Genomic DNA, 19858 nt, shown 5'->3' on the forward strand with positions numbered 1-19858 from the left:
CCTGAAATGAACCAACTTCTATGTCACCGTAAGGGACCATGATCCCTCGAATAAGCATTGGTGAATACTTTTTCTAAGGATTAACTAACTCCTACTGCGGAAGACATATCTTTTTTTGCATCAGGAAACTCATATTTATACACTGAAGCCTCCCATCTTTGAATGATCCATCTCAAATCAGCAGTTCCAAACAAAATGCCAAATGCCAAAATGCCAAAAGTGACAAAAAGCGGCAGAGGTAATCGTTAAATAACAAAAAAGAACAGCAGTTGACAGGGATAAAATTCGAATACCAAGAAGGTCAAAAGGACAAATGTGACGGAAAAACCCTGGAAGCATTTCACGCTTGAAAACCAAAACAGCAGTGGGACTCATGCACCACGGCCGGGTGTTTTCAACAGAGCTTTTAGTGACCAGTGAACCAGGGTCCCATGTTTATGGACACTAAGTTGGAGCCAGTAGCTAGATTTCTGGTGTTTGTGAAGGAACCAGCTGGAATCAGGATACCACGGTTGCATTTCCGAAAGAACCAGTGAGAACCAGGAGCCAGGGTGCTGTCTTTGCAAAACATCAGCAGGATCCATGACCCAGTGGTGTGATTTATGAAATAGCCGGCCGGAACCCAAGATCCAAGATTCTGGTTTTCACACGAGGAAGTGAAAATCAGGAATTATCATTGAGAGCCAGGCACGTGTCTGTCCGGCATCAGAATTAACGGAAAAAAACATTCGGGACGGGCACCGCCGCTTTGCGCCGCCTCCTGCCGTGGGCGCACGTGCTGGTCGCGACTGTCCCACAAATGACAGAAAGAAACCGTTGATGGGCATGGATAGAGGCCAGCAGAGTATCCGTAGCAGATCGGTCACCTCGTAGCTTTTGAGTGCCTAGCATATGGGTCGGTCATGAGGGCTCGAAAGCTGGCTTCCTGACGTGCGCGTTGCCGGACGAGGGTCAGTTGGGGGACCCAGTCATGCGACGTAACGAAACCCATGGAATTCGCGGACGCTTCCGACTGCGGTAGGTGACACCGTTTCATGTCAGGTGCCATATCACAAGACTCTTCTGTCTTAAATCATTTTGATCGCTAGCTTGCTTACCGTTGCCCAAAGAGACATGGATCCAAGCAACATTTTTGCCCGCTGAATTGCTTTCATACGTGGCTTCTATTTATGTCGACCGTAATACCTGGTGACTTTTTTCTGATTGGGGCTCATCCTGTGAAATTTTATCTATGTCTACTTATCTCACTTTTGACCCTTTCCGCGGTCTTCTTTTGATTTTTATCTTATGCAACTTGTTTGTCTTTTTAATTTTTCACGGTTCGTCTTTTATCCCTGACGAGTTTTTCCTCTTTTGGCATTGTTGCCCTTGGTTTTCTTATTATAATTCATTTTCTGTCGACTCTTATTCCCGTAGACATTTATTCATTTCTACTAGTTTTCGTCCTTCAGTCCTTTCGACTGTTTTCGCGCGAACCATTTCGCTTGATCATTTCCGCTCAACTTTTTTTGTTTAGCTTGTTTCGTTGACTTTTTCGCTTTTTCCATTCCGCTTTTTCAAACACCCTTCAAAGCCTAGGTTAACGAAAAATGTTTTCCGCAACAAAGGCTCTATGATGGTCGAATACCGCTTGGGTCAGCGCAATGGGCTGAAGGTTTGTCAAGATGCAGGTTGCGGTAAGAAACACTCACCCGCTGTAAACTGTGTGTTAGAAGGTGTTCCTGTGATTGCCACGGTATACCCATTTATGCGCTGATAACTGCAATAAGAGATGCTGCTGTAAGAACCCAGCGCTTTCTGAAAGACGTATATCTTTGATACAAACGGCACCATTGGAAAAGCTGTGTGGTGGATACTAATGCTGCCAACTCAGCATGTTCGGTATCTGCTTCCTGCTTGCCTGCATACTGCAGGCAAGCACGCAACAAAATGTTACAACACTCCCACCCGGTGCGCGAGCGCCTCCGTATCAATCTGCAGATATCTTCTCTTCCGTTCAGACTGAAAGAACAGATCTAATCAGTGAAGTACCCCATCCATCTTGTGGTCGACGTCATTTGTCACCTCGAGTGCTCCAGTGTCTTCAGAGTTCTTCTTGCAGACGTGCAAAACTACAATGTGACCGGAAGCTTTGTTCAGTCGGTCAACAGACAGCCCCCCCCCCCCAAATACTGTGGCTAGGCCAATGTAATATTTACAACACAAATGTATGATGACATTTATAAACATTGTTCATAATATGTTTATATATCTAGAATCGACACTCGGCCACATTACTGTGGTTGCCATCCCTTGACGCACGCTCATAGCAGGTACATTAAGCGTCTGTAAATATCAGCAGTTTCTCCAACTTAGTCCACCAGCTAATTAAAGACGACGGCACAGCACCCTGAAAGAGATCCCGACTCGGTCAGAAGTCAGCGCTTCGTGGTTTCTCAGCATTCATCAGCGTTTCGTGCCATTTAAGCGCGCATATAACGTTAATTGCAGCCATATCTCCATTACCTGCTCATCGTTTAGCCTACACGCTCGACTGAAGCACGATTATTGCAGGCGCTTGGTCGGGGAAGAGATATACGCAAGAGCCTGCCTGACCGGTTCTGGGGGCCTCTGCATCTCCGCTCCATGTGCATCAACGTTCGTCGGAGAATCTGGACCTTGCTTGTCATCACTACCGTTCTGCTGTAAAGGCATGGCGTTTTAGCGCATGATGCCTGCTCTTGTAACGCGTTCAAGCATGATGAAAAGGCAATATGCACTATTTATCTCTTGTCTGACGATAGGTGGTTGCCAGCATGCTGCCCTACTTAGACAAAGCTGCAAGTGAACAGTACTGTCGTAAATTCTTCACGGGAGATGATACCTACTTGCAGCATGTTTTGAAAGTAAGTTTGTTCATATATGATCAATGGCAGGTCATGACAGACTTCTGAGCTGTAGCATCATTTATCACCTTTCGCAGAACCATTTCTCGAAATGTGTGTTCGCCTTGCTGTTCTATGGCAATAAAAGCTAGCTTTCCTCTCGGAACTGTTTATGGTGGTCCTGCTTCTAAGATCAGTGCCCTCTTTGCCTTGTTTTACCTCAGCTCGAAATTTTTGCACTAAGTCCGATTTAGATCGCAACATTCTACCGATTTGCCTTGAAAAGCACCGGTCCACACCTGGGTTATCAAAATAAGCACACCTCTTCTTCCCAGGAAATATAATCGGTTTTACCCGATGTGTCACTGGTTGACCTGATGTAGTTTGAGTGAACATCTTTAGTTATTTGTAGCTCAGTATATCTTCTACGTACTGCGTTTTGCAGTTTCAAGTCATTTTTGGACAGAGTAGCGTGGAACCACCTTCCACCTGCTTGCCTTGCGTGCAACTGACAGTGGTCCTCGTTGACATAGGGGAGTGCGGTTGCCGGATGACAACAAAAAAGTTCCAGTGAAGAAACTTTCCAAGATGCCAAAAGAAAACTGCTATCAAACCATCACATCAGAAAGCTCAAATGATTTGAGGTGATCTTGGCTAATATCGTCTTGGCGACGATCCGTTTATTTCTTTATAGCGCTGCTTTACATTTGCATGTGTTTTTCAACCGAGATATTCACTTTCCAGATAATTCACTGCAGTTGTTCAGTGCATTAGAGAGGAGCATCAGTCACATAGATAACACAATAATATTAGCCTTATTCCTCGGGAACACCAGGAGAATGGAGATATAGCAGGGTTGATATGTCGGCGACATGTCTTTTTCCAAACAATAGCAGAAATCTGCTATTGTTTCGAGAAAAAACAACAGGAAAATATCAAAAGTCTGCTCTTGTTTCGAGAAAGACATGTTGCCGAGATATCAACCTAACTATATTTCTATTCTCCTGGCTTTTCCGGGCAATAAGGCTTATACTACTGTTTTGTCCATCTAATTCACTGCAGCTCAAAGTCATAGCCTTGTTAGGACTTCAAATCCTCTTGTTTCTGAGCTTAAAGACAATGCTTTACATTTGAAGATATGGAAGCAAACATGAGATATGATCAAACAAGCTCACTTAGCTCACTTTGTTGACATACTTTTTGATGAAAAAGATTGCTCGTTACAGCACAGTTATCTGTTTAGAGTAAATACGCTCCGCAATGCGTCATAGTTTGATGCGTCATCGTATTTTGCACAATATTGGTTAAGAGCCAATTAGCGGCTGTTATAACCTGGAGATAGCCCGCACGAACGCCAGACATGAATGCCTCGACAATTATATTTCCTTGGCCTTGATCACCACATGGCTTATTAATTGGTAGGATCTGAATAGAGTCATTAAGACCTCATGAATGCCAAGGTGACTTTTAAATGCTTTGCTCAGTATTCCTTTCCCAATTTTCACGGGTGTGTAGCTCAGAAACTAGAGCGACTTAGGTCTTAAGAAGGGCTAGAGTGTGAACAGCGCCGAAAGATCTTCAAGACGGCTATTTCAGTTCAAAGCCCTTTATAAACATGGAACACTCCCTTTAACGGACTGCAAACTTGTTCAGTCTATTTCGCACCGCCTATTTGGAAGCCGCCTGGGTATGTGTGAGGTCATAGAAACGTCCCAAATACCTCCAACTGGAGCGATCACGACCGGATTTTGTGTCAGACAACGCGGCGATTTGGGCATTCCTATCAGTTATGACATACATATAGCCGATCATCAAATGACTTAAAAATATTGCGGCAACCGAGAATACAAATGCACGCAAACATATGCCACCATGGAAGAGAAGGCCAGAACGCCAGGGAAAATGTCAAAACACACGTACGTACCACGATAAACACAAATTTACACGAATAGAATAACGGTTACGCCATCTTGCGGTGTGTAGCGGTGTAATGGGAGAAGGATCTTCCTTTCAGGTAACAAACCATGAGACAAATTTAGATAATCATTATGGAGATGCAAAAAATAGTCATGGTCATTGATTGATATTCGCGGGCGCATATACTCCTTCAATGTTTAAAGATATGGTCCCAGGCATTTAGCGGCTACATTAGCACTACATCTGGTGCGAATGTACGCTGAAGGTGCACATTGGATGTTTGCCAGCTGCCTGACTAGTCAGTTAGGTTAGATAGTCGGCCGTATGCTTATTTTTGACACATCAACGCTTCGTCAAGAAACACCGCTCCCCCCCCCCCCCCCCCCTTCATCATCGTCAGTGTTTGCAGACGGCGATGACCCCGTAAACATGAGTCCATGGAACTGGCGATTGTGCGGTGATTACCAAAACGTACGCATCTTATGCTGATGTAAATAGGTGCAAGCATTGCTGTAGCTTTTAAACTGTCCGTTGTAAGTTAACAATAGTGGAAACGTAATATATTATTCACTTAAGCCCCTGACAACTAATAGTTCTTACCTTTCACCTTTCACATGATCCATTTCCAGGGAATTTCTTAAACTCTTGAAGGAAGTCACAATGCAACCAACACAATGTAACCAAAAACAAGATCATTTAAATGATACCCAAGGCCCATCGTGTGCCTGTACAATGTCGGCGCGCCACTGCAGGCAATTCAGGTCAGAATGGTGGACGAAATTAACACTGGGGACCTGGCAGCAAAACTATACATAATGGCCCCATGCAATTGTAGACTAGTTAGTCACAAATACCCCGCAGCCGATGCTGGGTATGGGGAAACCGTAAACATGTAAGCCGGAGAGCATTCTGAGTTGCTATATGTTGTGCGGATCACACTGCCATGAGAGTGTATGACGCGCTATGGCGCCGATGGTCTTCGCAACGCGACTCTCAATGTTTGCAGTGCCTTGGGATAAATACAGCTCGTTGCAGACAGCGGGATGAAACCGTATTTCTATCTGTCGTGCAGTCATCTAGATCGGCCCCAAAATACACAACGCCCGGAAGTCCTCCCTCAAGTTTCGAAACCCGACTCTAAATATGTCTCTCCGGACGCCCGACACGACCGCCGAAAAATCCTTTGTCATCCGACAACAAATACCCACCGCAGGACCAGCGGCGCCGCGGCTCTGCCCACTCCGCCGACCTGTGACGTCACGCGGGGCGGAGCCTGTGACGTCACTGCCGGTCCGAATTATAAGCGTTCATTGGAGATGAGCGTCAGTATCGGTGCGAGGGTAAGAGCGCGTCGCGAGTCGCCGCTGCCCACTCCGGTCCGGTCACGCGGCTGAGACGGCAGGCGCCCTCCGTCGGCCCCGGCTTACAGCAGTCCGAGCTACCAGTCCGAGGTAACGCTGCCACCTGGGGCGCCGCCGCGGTCTGGCCCGGGTCACGACTGACACCCACCATGGGGGACTGAGAGGACATGGTCCTGCTCTTGGTCCAGGTGGTCTTGGCCGAAGCTTGTGGACCCTCCACCCTTCACAATTGTTCGCAATAGGTACTGTTGCGTCTGCGACCTCGCCAAACATGAGGCCACGTCACGTCTCCCGCAAGATCCCAATTTGCGCCCCACCCCTCCCTTAATCTGTGGAACCTGACCACAGGCATGACTCGGGGTGAGAGTGGTCAGGTAGTGGGGATGTGCCGCGCACCTTCTTTAGCAGCATGTGGTTACGACTTCTCTGAGTAGACGCGCATGTTCTAGCCAAGTCCGTTTTTACAAAGTTCTTTGCTTGGTGCCAGTCTCCGAACTCGGCCTGCAGACAGACATTTTCCAAGACTCCTGGTCATAGGCGTTGAGCTGTTGTCATCAGCTGGAAAGAGACTTCGTGATGTTTTGTTATTTTCTTTTGCTCTAATTAAAACATACCTCGTGGTTGTGTGCACCACGCGCATGGGAGTATAGGAGCGAGGGTGATTGCGTTTTTAGTGACAATTGTCATGTGGAATTTTAATTTGATCCCAATCACGATGCACGATACATTTCGCGCGAGAAATTCTCTTTTCGCTTCTATCCAAGTGTTTGGGGCACCCTTACACCCTCGTAGTGGGTGGGCCCGCTGGTCAGCAGCATGGTCAGCTCAAAATGTGCCTCCTCTAAGCTCCCACGACAGCGACTCACAGAGTGTAAATGTGCTGGCTTTCAGGCAACCGGTTACAGAGAAAGCAATGAGCTCTGTGGGGCCTTACGCAGGATCTTATCCTGGACCACACCGTCCTGAGAAAAACAGCATGCGTGCTTACCGTCTTTACATTGACGGTGTAAACCCCTGCTGACACTGAAGGCGTATCGCTTATTCAGTGATATGAGCAGCTACCGAAATTGGTTTAGGTTTCTTTCCTTTCTCACGTTTACAGCAGTGGACCCTGGATTACCGAGCGGATAGTCCAAAGAAAACCTACTGAAGCCAGATCCTTTGAATTGGAAAGATCGCTCCCTAATGAAATCCTAATTAAGCCCCGCGCTAAACAACGCCCGGATATTTCACGTCCAGTCGCTCAGTGTTTGTTTGCAGTGTGCGTCTGTCAGCGCACTGTGGCCTAGTAATCCCTCAGCGGCGTGACGTATTCTCACGCATACTCTCATACGGCCTGACATACAGACTGTGCCGCAGAGTTCACATGGCGGGCGGCACAGCATCTGCGAAGGCGCCCCACGATGCAGGCTAACCGCGCCGGAATAGTATAACCAGACATCTGCCTGGATCCCAGAAAGGCGTCCAGATCCAGAAGATCTTCCGACAAAATCTCAAACATTCTCTTATCCTGCAAAATTCTTGCGTGGATATGCCTGGTTAGACGGGTATGCATATTCTTCAGTGTGTACAGTAGTGTTAATTTGTGCTTCGTTTTTGCTGCCAGCCATCAGCGATCACCTAAGAAAATGTCCAAATGTTTCAGTTGACGAATGCATAAATAGAAAAAAAGTTCACAGCGTTTCTAAATTTCAGTTTGATAGTTTGAGCATATTTATCACAACACAACAGCAGCCAACGAAAATCTTATGCTCAGTCTATTGACAAAATCATGATTGTGCACAATCATTGCGATCTTCGCAATAAACAGCACTTAGGTCAGCTTGGAAAACAAATCCAGAATAGATAACACAGCACGCATCTGCCTTATCGAAAGAGCTCGCTTCAACTTCATCGTTAACAAAATAGTTTCGTCACGCGATAAATGACGTTTTAATTTCAGCAACCCCATCAACCAGCAAACGGCATCCCGTCCACATATCACTGGGCGAGCTCAACATATCTGACTCCTAGGTGCGTCAGTGAAAGATTGGCAAACCGCTAACTCCCCTCGTTATGAAACCGGTATGAAATACAACCCACCGTACCCATTTCGACAATGGGGTAGAATACAAAAGTATACAGGCTCTTGGCCTAGTGTATGTTTACCGATATCCTTAAATGCTAGCGTTTTCTCTTACTTTCGCGGTACTAAAAGGCAGCCGCAGCAGGCAGCAGGGCTTCCATTGGTGTTCGGTTCCCATTCGCACATGTTTAGATATCATCTACATGTTTCCGACAATGTCCTCCATGCTATCAACTCGCTCGTCCCGCGCCACAAAATGCGTCTTACCGGTAAGGCGAGTTTGATTGGTACGCTGAGCGTGGTGAGCGTGACACCGATGAGTAAGAATGAAATCATGATTTGTCTGACATGGTTTGCTTCCAGTGCCTTTTCCATGCCAAGAGTAAATGTCGATCACCAATTATTTGCGGGCATATCGTAGAGATGCGCTATAAACTTGCTGCTGATGCTGCCATCAATCAGAGAGACACCGGCCAGCCGCGGCGGTGGCGATGCTAATGCATTACCAAAAAGCCCGGAACAGATCGGGCAGCGCTTCTGCTCGGCTGTTGGTATTCTTGTTATTTGCTGGTGCATGTGTACTATACACATTACATTAAACGTACTTTTTTCCTGTTGATTTTGTTGGTCTTATTTTAATGCGTGGCCCTGATTTTGTTGTCCTCTAATTGAATCGCTGCCTGCTGTTTTTTTATACAAATGGAATACATTGTTAAACTGAGCTCGAAAGGGGTGGTAGCTTCCGGCTTTTACATAAAACAAATTGCCTTTGATTGGCTTGGAGTTGAGTTATTTTAAACATTTGTCACACATCAAAATCATGCTAAAAAAGCGGAGGAGGCTACCAGCCATACGGCTTACGACTTACGGCTTATCAGCCGTGCATGGTTTGGACTGCTTATTTCCTCACTCATTTAAAACCAAGCAAATCAACGAAAAAAGCAGCGAGGCTCCGACAGGTGCGAAAGGGGTCTAGATGTTAAAATTCAATGATTTTTGTGAGACATTATGAGGCGTCATGCTGAAACTAACCGGCCTTCAACATACCAGGAAGATACATTGTGTGGTGTCAGGGAGAGCGTGATGATGACTGACATTATCATCATCGCTATATCGATGATGTATGATGATGAAACATAAGCAGTGGAGCACGTCGTCTTTCGTGAACTCGTGTTAAAAGTGCTTATTTCTGTATTGAAATATCTTCCTCTGATGAGTTAAGCAGGTGGACCTGCACCGATGTCTGTCGTCTGCAAACGTTATATCTGTGGAATGCTAGCTAAATTTGGGACAATCAGGCAATGACAATTGTAATGGACGGCGTGAGGGACTTTGCAATCGGTCGTGCCTTGGTCGACTGTGACAACAGCATTGTGAACAAACCCCTAACACTCTGGGTGGTTATCGGTTACAGAAAATTAATTTGTCAGCTTATCTAGTTCTCATGGGGCTGTCATGGCTGGATCTGCCACTAAAACAGTTCTTCTCGGTTGCAGTTAGTCTCATGTCGCTGCCAAGCCTGTTCGCCTAGATCCGGACCGGTTTCTAGCCCGCATTCTTCTTTTTTTTGACGAGCTGAAAATGTCATGTTTCTCTCGCTCCTAAGCAGGCAAATAGTGATGCTGCTGTAATATAGCAGAAATACATATGCTGGCCGAGGAATATAGACTCGAGTGCAGCACCCATGTCACAACACAGCTTTTGAAGAATCGCGCTGACTGATGCTGAAAGTTGATGCTTGTTGCACGGCGGTGCGATCAGTGCTTACAAAGACTTCTGCCCCTGAAAAGCGGTACTGGTCAGCTAGTCCGGAACGCTGAAGCCACGCCATTTCCGGTCAGATAGCATTAAGGTTCGCTGGGCAAGGTGCCTTGCACATAACGAGGAAGTGCTGGTTACACGAAACTGTCGGCCGATTTTAAATATATGTTGCGAAATTGCTCAATGTTTTCAAAAGTGCGCATGGTGGCTAGTGAATAAATTAGATACTTTGATCAAAGTCCTCAACAACCCATAAAAAGTAGTCAAGTCTTTCGTACAATAACGTGCCAGACATTGTGAAAGGCTCTGGAGTAAATGCCATTATCATTGGTGCTTAGTTCACCGAATTGAGAACCAGTCGTGGAAAACGGTGAAACGAGGTTCGGTTTTCTTGGCCGTTGAAGATGCTATCACATATGTATGACATCGTCGAAGGAGCCCGGCGAACGCCCCCCATCGGCCGATGACTCCGACCGCCGACGCTGATGGCACGTCCGCGATAGTTGGACGCAGCCCGGCAGACCGCTGAACGACTCTTGAACACGGCGCCGGTGTCGCTTTCCCAGGCGGCGGGTGGAACGATGGCGAATTGCTTGGGGGCATGGCGACCGGACCGGTGAATTGCGCCGCTCCATTTTGCGCCAGGTCGGCTGCAATTGCCGGCGCCGCTCACACTGCCCACCTGAGCGGCCGAATTCAATCGTGGCGCGAGACGTGCGAGGAGATTACACGATTGTTCGGGGACCAATTCCAGACGTTCAAAGGCGGCGCGCTCCCCCGGGAGACGAGGCAAGTTTCGGAATGCAGTGCGCTTCTTCCCAGGCTTCACTTGGGAGCTGCCCGGAGTCTGCCGATGATTGACTCACCATCTCTTCTGGGGAGATCTCGGGTGTTGTCAAGTGTTTCCTCTGCTTCTCCATGACGCCGCTCTGATCTGTCCAACCGTGAGACACTTCCTCCTCACTGCGAAAGATCATGCGTTTTAATAGACTGACAAAGGACGGCGGCTTGTCGCATCGCAAGCACGGGGTATTTGACACCGGAAGTGTATTTGATTTGGTCATTTTTTTTTGAGTGGCTAATTTTTCATCTTGGCATTATGCGCTCACATTGCAGTCGAAGCACCTATATCAAATTTCTAAGCGATATCGAATGGTATGGAAATATCAAGCGACACGTCGGGCAGACATAACTGTGAAGATCAACTGATGAGAAGGCAGATAGCCGACCCAAAGGAACGATCACCTCAGAGAAAGAGGGACGGTTAGATATATTTAGACGGGCCGTAAGGGAGGAGAAAGTGAGCTAAGAGAGTGAAAGACAGCAAAGCGATGGAGATGGGGGGAGATAGGGTGGAAAAAAGAGTGTAATGGCAGTGCAGGAGTGCTGACAGCTGTCGTCCCTGTACCGGCAGGTCATGCAGCTCTCTCGTCTGCTGATGCTGCTGGTGGCGATGGTGGTGATGATAGTCTGCGGCGAGGCTCGGTACCTGCCCACGCGGGCAGACGACACCAACGTCAGAGCCATCAAGCAGATACTCACCGAGGTAGGGATTCCCGTCCGACTAGGCAGATGTGCAGGCGTAGCGAACACGTGACTGTATTTACCAAGCATCCTTGGCTTCTCTGATGGCCACCCGTCACCCGTACTTCTCCAGCAGTGTGCTGGTGCATCCTGCTCCCTCGAAAGTTCACGTCTTTACCACGGCAGCCTGGCACACCTGTCTCTGTTATCTTGCGTTAAACTAACTTGTGCATTTTTTAGGGTGAACCCTGACGTACATGTTTCTGTGATGGTACGTTGGTGTTCGGATAATTCCCAGATTGACCTGTGTCTGTGACTAACAAAGCAGCTAGATGCATGGGCCGCCGGGGTTTGTAGCGCAATGAAAGAATGCCTGATTTAAAGCCGAGAGAGAGTGTGTGTGTGCTTGTGTGTTGGAAGATCACTGTTTATTGTGCTCCGGTGTCCCCGTTTCAGCTAGTGCGCTAGATCCAGATACGAACACCCTTAATTGCAAAGTGTTCCGTGAAATAAATCAAACATGATTGATGTCATTGCCAAGGATTCCCATCTTTGAATGTGCGTAGCAATACGTCATGATAGACTTTGACTGCCACATATTCTCCCTTTTAAATGGTTTGTTGGAGGCTAACCAAAAGGACCACGTCACAGGCCCACAGTCTGAGCCACATTAAACACACAGCCCTACTCTACTCGCGCGGATTATGCATGGAACGGTAAGCTTATCGCAATACACCCACCCACACAATATTGTAGCGATATTCTGTGTTCCCTCTTAAAGCGAAACGGATGTCATGAATGCACTGTGTGCGGTATGCCAGCCATCTAATGTCTCGTGTGTACTGTACAGTGACATCACAAAGCTAAAAGCAGCATGCAATGCCCGGTCGTATCATGAACTAGAGCCTTCACGATCAGCTTTCCTTACCGAATCTACCTGTTACCTGTGGGTTGTACTAACAGCCAGTCGCGATCCGTCACTAATCAGCAGTACCCAATCGCTACCAACCTGTTTACTGCCCTCCAGCATTATATTTATGAATTGTCGAAAGGTTTTGGAAAAGCTTACACCATGTTGTGTTGATAGCGACAAACGCAGCATGAATGAGGGTAATCATGAGTAAAAGAAGCGCGATCAGAAATACTCCGCATTATTTGTTAAAAGTCTTATTGAAAGCTTCGCAAACGTCTTGCCCGTACCCGTTCCCATATCCGTAATTTGCCCAATAATCGTACCCCACTTAGCCCGTTTCCCATTCCATAGGGGTACCCCAGGGTGCGAAACCTGTAAAGTCTTCTTCTACGAGTTTACTGCGCCTGACGTGCATTCAGATGCTGATGTTTAGCATCAATTAAAAATGACGTAAGTTTTGGCGTAGCGTGGAACCGAGCCGGTTTCAAGTGACGAAATGCTCATTTTTTGCTTGATTCATTGGGAGCCAACACACATCCGGCCTGCAGAAACCTGATTATCGCGCCAGCGTTCCGACACCAGCCACTCTCCGCTGATTACTTCGGTTCTGATGGTGTAGAGTCACGTAGACCGTGGCTAGCCGGAATCAAGTCCGTCAGCAAATGAGACGTGATGTAAAAATATGACAAACCCCTCAGATGCATTGAGAGCCGGACCTTGCTTTCAGACGGCATAGCCACGTCTTCAAAAGCTGCGGTGACTCATGTTTCAGCGGCTCTAAGCACTAATGTGGCTCACTCAGTATAGCGAAGTCATACTCTCATCGTTTTTGGTTACTAAGTGTTCTGGTAAGCAAGATGAAAGGTGATAGGGTTTCAGCACCCCTAAGATGGATGCATGACACCATTTCTACATCGTCCCGTGCCTCCTCTCAGCGTGGCTGGGGACCATTCTATGCTTTCCACATCCCATCTTTCGCCGAAAGTGTTTCTGAAATGGCTGGCGAGCTCAAACGAGCCGCTGTGTAAAACCCTCTCTCATCGAACCTTATCCAAAAGGGAGGCAAAACACATTTCAAGAGACGAGTGCAAGTCATTGTGTATCTTGTCATTGCATGAAAAAAATTCGTATGTTGGACAACCACGTCTTTGCATCCGGGTAATCTACGCGGCAGTTGAAACGAGGACCCATGAACAAACTTATTGCATAGTGTTGACTATTTCCAAAGCAAATATTGGTTCAAGGTGATTCCCGCAAGAAGAGGTTTTCACGGCATTCAATCTCCACGATGAGAATTGTTACTTGTTAATTGCTCTGTTCGTATCAATTGTCCTGAAGAGAATCACAGACGCCATTTAACGTCGAACGGCTGTTGCAAATTGATGGTGCTGGCTTTGAAACGCCGTCGCAAAAAGTGCGGAGTCGGGGCCGCCATAAATATTACCGTCGCGCAGAGAGACAGACAATTCTATTCAGCGGGAAAATAGTGAGATATGCCGAAGCTTTGAAATCAAATGTCATTGCTATTCTGTAATGAGTTTGGTATGCCTGGCCAAAAACCTGGTTACAGCACCCTCGAAGGCACCTGAATCGGGATCAGAGCCGACCAGACGTGTGGGTTTTCATCTTGCGAACCTCACAGCATTATCTGTCATCAAAGCAAAGCAGTCTGGAAAACTCTGTTAGGCTGTTAGAACACGGGTCTCCTTCCACTCTTTTCTCTCTTTTATTCCACATATTCCTCTCTCTCTCTCTCTCTCTCTCTCTCTCTCTTCCTCTCTCTCTCTCTCTCTCTCTCTCTCTCTCTCTCTCTCTCTCTCTCTCTCTCTCTCTCCTCTCTCTCCTCTCTCTTCTTCTCTCTCTCTCTCTCTCTCTCTCACCTCTTTCTTTTCATCTGTCTCTTTCTCCCCACCCTCCTCCTCCTGGTCTCTTCACTTTCTCCATCTCGCTTTTGCTCTCAGTCTCGTCTGCTGCTTTTAGAACTCAACCACTCCTGAGACCACATTCCAATCGAAATGATTAGGCAAAGTTGCTTCATGAATCGCGCCCGCGTGCCCAGCTAGCGGCGGGCGGCGACCCAGCGTTATCTCGTGGCTGGCGGGCGGCGTGCCCAGCTAGCGGCGGGCGGCGACCCAGCGTTATCTCGTGACTGGCTGCCCGCGTGCCCAGCTAGCGGCGGGCGGCGACCCAGCGTTATCTCGTGACTGGCTGCCCGCGTGCCCAGCTAGCGGCGGGCGGCGACCCAGCGTTATCTCGTGACTGGCTGCCCGCGTGCCCAGCTAGCGGCGGGCGGCGACCCAGCGTTATCTCGTGACTGGCGGGCGGCGTGCCCAGCTAGCGGCGGGCGGCGACCCAGCGTTATCTCGTGGCTGGCGGGCGGCGTGCCCAGCTAGCGGCGGGCGGCGACCCAGCGTTATCTCGTGACTGGCTGCCCGCGTGCCCAGCTAGCGGCGGACTGCGACCGACTGGATCTCGTCAGGTCACGCTCATTCCATAGCTGCTTCAGCGGCCCCTGGCGGTCCAGCCCGCGGCCCACCCAGCTGCTGTCGACCTCTGGTTCCGCTTTGGAGAAGCAGCCATGGAATGAGGGTGTGGATATTGTCACTTAGAAGGGCCAGCATGGCTCGCCGGACTTGTGCAGAAGTGCCGCCACGGCCCGCTGTACAAATGTCATGGCATGTACAAGACGGCGAGGCAAGGGAGAAGTGGCAGCGACTACACTCTGTGTGAAGAGCAACGTTGCATTCAAATGAGACGTTCTGCCCATAAGTGTGAGCTTTCTGAACAAAAAGACCCAAATTTTCCTATGAGCATTGCAAGAAAATCGTACCTAATTCAACGGCTTCCATGCGAATCCCTTCCAGAAATTATAGAACATAATTTCTAATGGATCACGTTTGAAAGCTGAAAGCACGCTGAAAGCACGCTGAAAGCGGTGTCAGGCCATGATCAGGGGCTGCTAGAGACATCATCTTTTAGAAAGTGTGGCGGCTGGACCTAGCCGAGCTAAGACGCTCAGGTTGAAATTCGTATCGCCGTTCATGTAAGGTGCACTCGTCCCGCCGTCTCACTCGTAATAGGATTGCCCAGAAAGTGCTCAGTTCCCATGCTCCCAGTGGCCATCTGAAATGGTATAGTCCGGCCCATTGGTCGAAATACCACCGAACCGAGCTGGCTGTCAATGATGACGGGAGGAAAAGGCAGGCAAACGGCTTGGCCTTTGGAATGTAAGTACGTCGGGAAAAGTCTAAGGTTTTCGGTTTCGTAAGTGAGTGACTCAGCATGACAGGACCGGCCATAGCTGTCAGCATGCGAACTTGGTCCGTCTTGTGACCCCTGTTGGTTTTTGTACTATATATCATTTCATCCTTTTCATAGGCGTGTTCTCGGCAAGTAAGGCCAGTAAGACCGCCACCTACCCTGGCTCGCTGCACTACTAGCAAATGCTGCCTCGCCATTCCCTCCCCCTCCATTAGCCTGGAGGATGTGGGATACGCCCGTTTCTACATTCAGACCAGCTTCAGAGGTTTAGATCGTTTCATAAGAGATTGGTGGCACTGACTGTTCTATGCATCGTTCCATGCGAAAATTGTGTAAGACGATCCCATGCGACTGGGCTATCATTTCTGATAGAACGAGGTCAGGCATCGTGATCCACGAAGTCGTTGAATATATCAGCGGTGTGGAAACATTTCAGGAACGAATGTGATATCCACTTTCCCAGCGGATTACCTAAGGTCACCTGATGTCACTCGGTGACCAGTCATGCGTTTAATCTCAGGTGGGGACAGAACAGGAACGCCGACATCTCGCACGCAGTGCAATTTGCTCGAATTTTCAACACGCGGACCTCCATTGAAATATGGCATGCCCTAGCTACGTGTCTTTAGGAGGTAAAATAGTTGAACTTATTGACGACTCGTAAAAGGCATGAACTGAGTTAACCGGGATCACACCATTTTCACGCAATTGTGTTGCACGTATGTGATGCAATGTTAGTTTGGTTTGTAGGTTGTGGGTTCCCCATAAAATAGCGCGAGTTGCACCAGCACCGATGCTGGCCACCTTTCAGGCTGAAAAATCAAGCTGATTGCATTTCTGGGTCTCAGCGAGCCACACCGTCAGCCGAAACAAGTCCTCAAATTGTCATCTCATGCTCTTTCGAAATTTAAAAATACTCTTCCAACTGCCTCAAAGTCGCTGTTATTGCTTTTGAAATCCACTGGCATCGTTAAGGTAATGCAGTTCTTACAGATCAAGGGCAATTTTGTGCACTTACTGTGGCATTAGACGAATACACTATGTGCGCTGTGCTCTTCATATATACATTTTAATACGATGTATGCTGCCATCATTCGTATTTTGTAATTTTGATAGTTACACCTCATGAGAATGCTTAAGGTGAACGTAAAATGCGTAGTTAAATAGTCCCCAAAGGTCGTAATTGCCTGCAGACATCCATTTGAATGTTAGGAGCTTCTCCTGGTCGGCTATAAGAGTTGATTATTTGCTCTCTGTTTGCCGATTGTAGTGTTACGCTTCTAGGTATGGACCGACCGAGCCCTCCACCATCCGGCCCTGACCTGACCGTGCAACCAAGCCGGTTGACCCGAGGGTACATGCGCCCGACCGCGGCAGGGCGCGGAAGGAGGTGGAGGTGGTACAGAGATCCATTCACTTATTTTTCTGCAATGGTTTACCATTCCTAGTTTTTGAATGGTGGGTGGTCGCCCCCTCTCTTCCTCAATCCGTTTGCAGTAGAAAAAAACGGCGAATTAGGTCGAGGCTTATGGTTCTCTCCATGTAAAACCAGATGATCAAAATGATAACTACCGAAGATTGATGTTATCCTGATATCATTCTTACCATGCCCACCGAGAAGTGGTCTCAGATATGTAAAACCTGTTATCAACGTGTGTTGCACGCAGTCATGGTTGCTGCATTTCCGTGATCTCGTTCAAAATTTCCAGCAGCCCCATATATCGCAAAACATTTATGAGCTGTGTTTGGACCCCACGCATGCGAAAGGGCAAGTTGGCAACTTTCTTGTCGAAAGGAGCTGTGTGAAATGACAAATATGAATGATATATACCACATAAGGGTATCGGTTGGCCAACCACCACTGATAGCTCTGTCACGTCACATACAAGCGCGACGAAATTAGGCGATGGTGGAAGGTCATATAGGCTTTTGGGTACTATTCATACCGTATTCAATGTCGTGTGTGATATGAGCTGATCTGATAAATAAAAACCCAACCAACTGCTCAAATAGCTAGCATAATCAAAGAAAATATGGGAGATACCGCCCACGTTACTCCTAAAAGGGATAAGTGCGCCGTGACATCTGTACAGCATGCCTAACAAAAATACCCCCGACCGGTGGCCTGCTTGGGTCTCCGGTAATGGTAATGCGACCGGGCAATATAGGTGTGGCACTGAATGCATCAAAGGAACCAGCCCGTGGTCATCTCTTAATGCAACAGGGTCTTTTAGAGCGCTACATCTTTTTGAGTACTTTTGGCGAAGGGTATCCTTTGGAAATTGACAACTTACAGCGTCCTCAATAGGCTGTAATGCCCGACGCGGCAATGGTGGGCTACCAGTGAGTGTCTGAAGTGGCAGGTAGGAATGCGTGGTACACGGCGCTCCCGCTGTCGTGCAGCTTTTAAGGAATGCTTTATGCCTGGCAGTGAGACGCCTGGGCCTCCTGCATTGAGACGTTCGCGAATATGATGCGGTTGGCTAGATCTTGTGTCTCATACTCAGGCATTTTATCCGCCACAAGCATAGGGATAAGCAGGCCAAAAGCTGCATAGATGCAGGAAGCAGTGATCTGACCTAGTTTGATCAGCCTTGATGGATCAATTACTGGGAAAGCATAAACTGCCCTTGCTAAGGGGTACAGATGACGCATCAGACCGGCCTAAAAGACCCTTGTTTTGCCTTTTGTTGTTCGACGTCGCCGTTTTTAAACTTTGTTTTGCATATTTTGGGAAGTTGGGCCTGAAAACTCCGGGTTTCACACCACCTTCGTATCTCTAAGTTGCATATGGGTGAAAAACCAGTGACGTTGTGAGAGCTGAGCTGGCGACAAAGTGAGATAATTTGTCTTGAAGCAGACACTCCCGTTCCGTTTTTGTTTGTTAATCTCATATCTATGCGTTGATGATGCATGAACATTGCACATTGGCTAAATCACAGCGGGGTAGTGCATTTCGCTGGCCATCATTCAGGAGACAGCGCACCTGGCTACAGATATATGGCTATGCCACAAGGCAAATGTCTTCCTCTATCCCTAGGGGAAATTCGAGTGAATTGGCTCTTACAATATGCATGCAAAGACTGTTCAGTACTCGTCCAAAGCTTGTCTTCTCCATGAATGCATGCATTGAAGTCCGGCTAAATCCATATTAGCGTCTCATTATAAGCCCACTAGCGTAACTTTTCATGGAACTACACACCACAGGCGACCGCCTTCAGCGGAACTGACGACCCACGCCGATGGCGAACACAAAACAGGCCAGCATGCCTCCAGGCACATCGAGACGAGGATGACACCCCAACGCATACTGGCACGCTGGCCCGGGGAAGCCGCTGTGCTCACCCTCACCAGGGGGCGGATGCTTCACAGAGGCGCGTGGGAGGCGCGGTGTGGTGACGTGACAAGGTGCCAGCCGCCAGCGGAAGCCCACCAGGCCGGACCGTCGTCTGGCCGTGACCGCAAGAGGCCGGGCGTCGGTGGTGCGCCCGAGTGAGCCCGGCGCGGTCGTTAGCAAGTTGGCCGGGTCCCGACGGCCGATTGGCGTCTTTAGTGAACGGCGCCGATAATAACCGGCTTCGGTCCGCAGATGCTGCACCAGTGGGAGAGGCCGGCGTACCCGGCCAGTTCAGACCAGCCGCTAACAGTCGGCCTCGGTCCGCAGATGCTGCACCAGTCGGAGAGGCCGGCGTAGCCAGCCAGGTCAGACCAGACCCTAACGGCCGGCCTCGGTCCGCAGATGCTGCACCAGTCGGAGAGGCCGGCGTACCCGGCCAGGTTAGACCAGCTGCAGAAGGACCTGCTCTTCTCGCACAGCCCCGGCTACGACTAATCTAGCGGACCGGCCCGCCAGTCAGCCACCGCCGCCGCCGCCGCCGCGGTCCCGCTCGGGTGACCGAGGCGTCCCGGGGCCCGGCCCGGCCCGGCGTGCGCCCCACGCCTCACGCCCGGCGCCTGGCTCCGCCCGCGGACCCGCCGCCGCCGAGAGACGCTTGTTTAAACCGGCTTTGTTTCGCCACTGTATTCCGGATGAGGTGACTCCTGGGCGCTGTTCGGTTCCGGCGGATCTTAAATCGAGCCAATGGCAGGCGCTGTCGGCGAGCACGAGAGGCCGTGGGGTTGGCGTGGCTCCTCCACGGCGAATGGCAGCCTCTCTCCCCAGCAGGTCATTCAGGCAGTTCAAAACTCCGAT

The 19858-nt window shown here is 48.8% G+C and overlaps 1 long non-coding RNA gene across 1 annotated transcript; it reads left to right on the forward strand.

Moving 5' to 3' along the window:
* The first annotated feature begins 6127 nt into the window (after positions 1-6127).
* Positions 6128-19545, forward strand: LOC119114510 (uncharacterized). Its single transcript, XR_005096033.1, has 3 exons — positions 6128-6232; positions 11383-11514; positions 19406-19545. It is a non-coding gene; the product is annotated as an uncharacterized LOC119114510 (long non-coding RNA).
* Positions 19546-19858: the final 313 nt, after the last annotated feature.

This window comes from Pollicipes pollicipes, unplaced genomic scaffold, assembly GCF_011947565.3.
Source record: "Pollicipes pollicipes isolate AB1234 unplaced genomic scaffold, Ppol_2.1 Scaffold_882;HRSCAF=1015_pilon_pilon_pilon, whole genome shotgun sequence".
Lineage (NCBI taxonomy): Eukaryota > Metazoa > Arthropoda > Thecostraca > Pollicipedomorpha > Pollicipedidae > Pollicipes > Pollicipes pollicipes.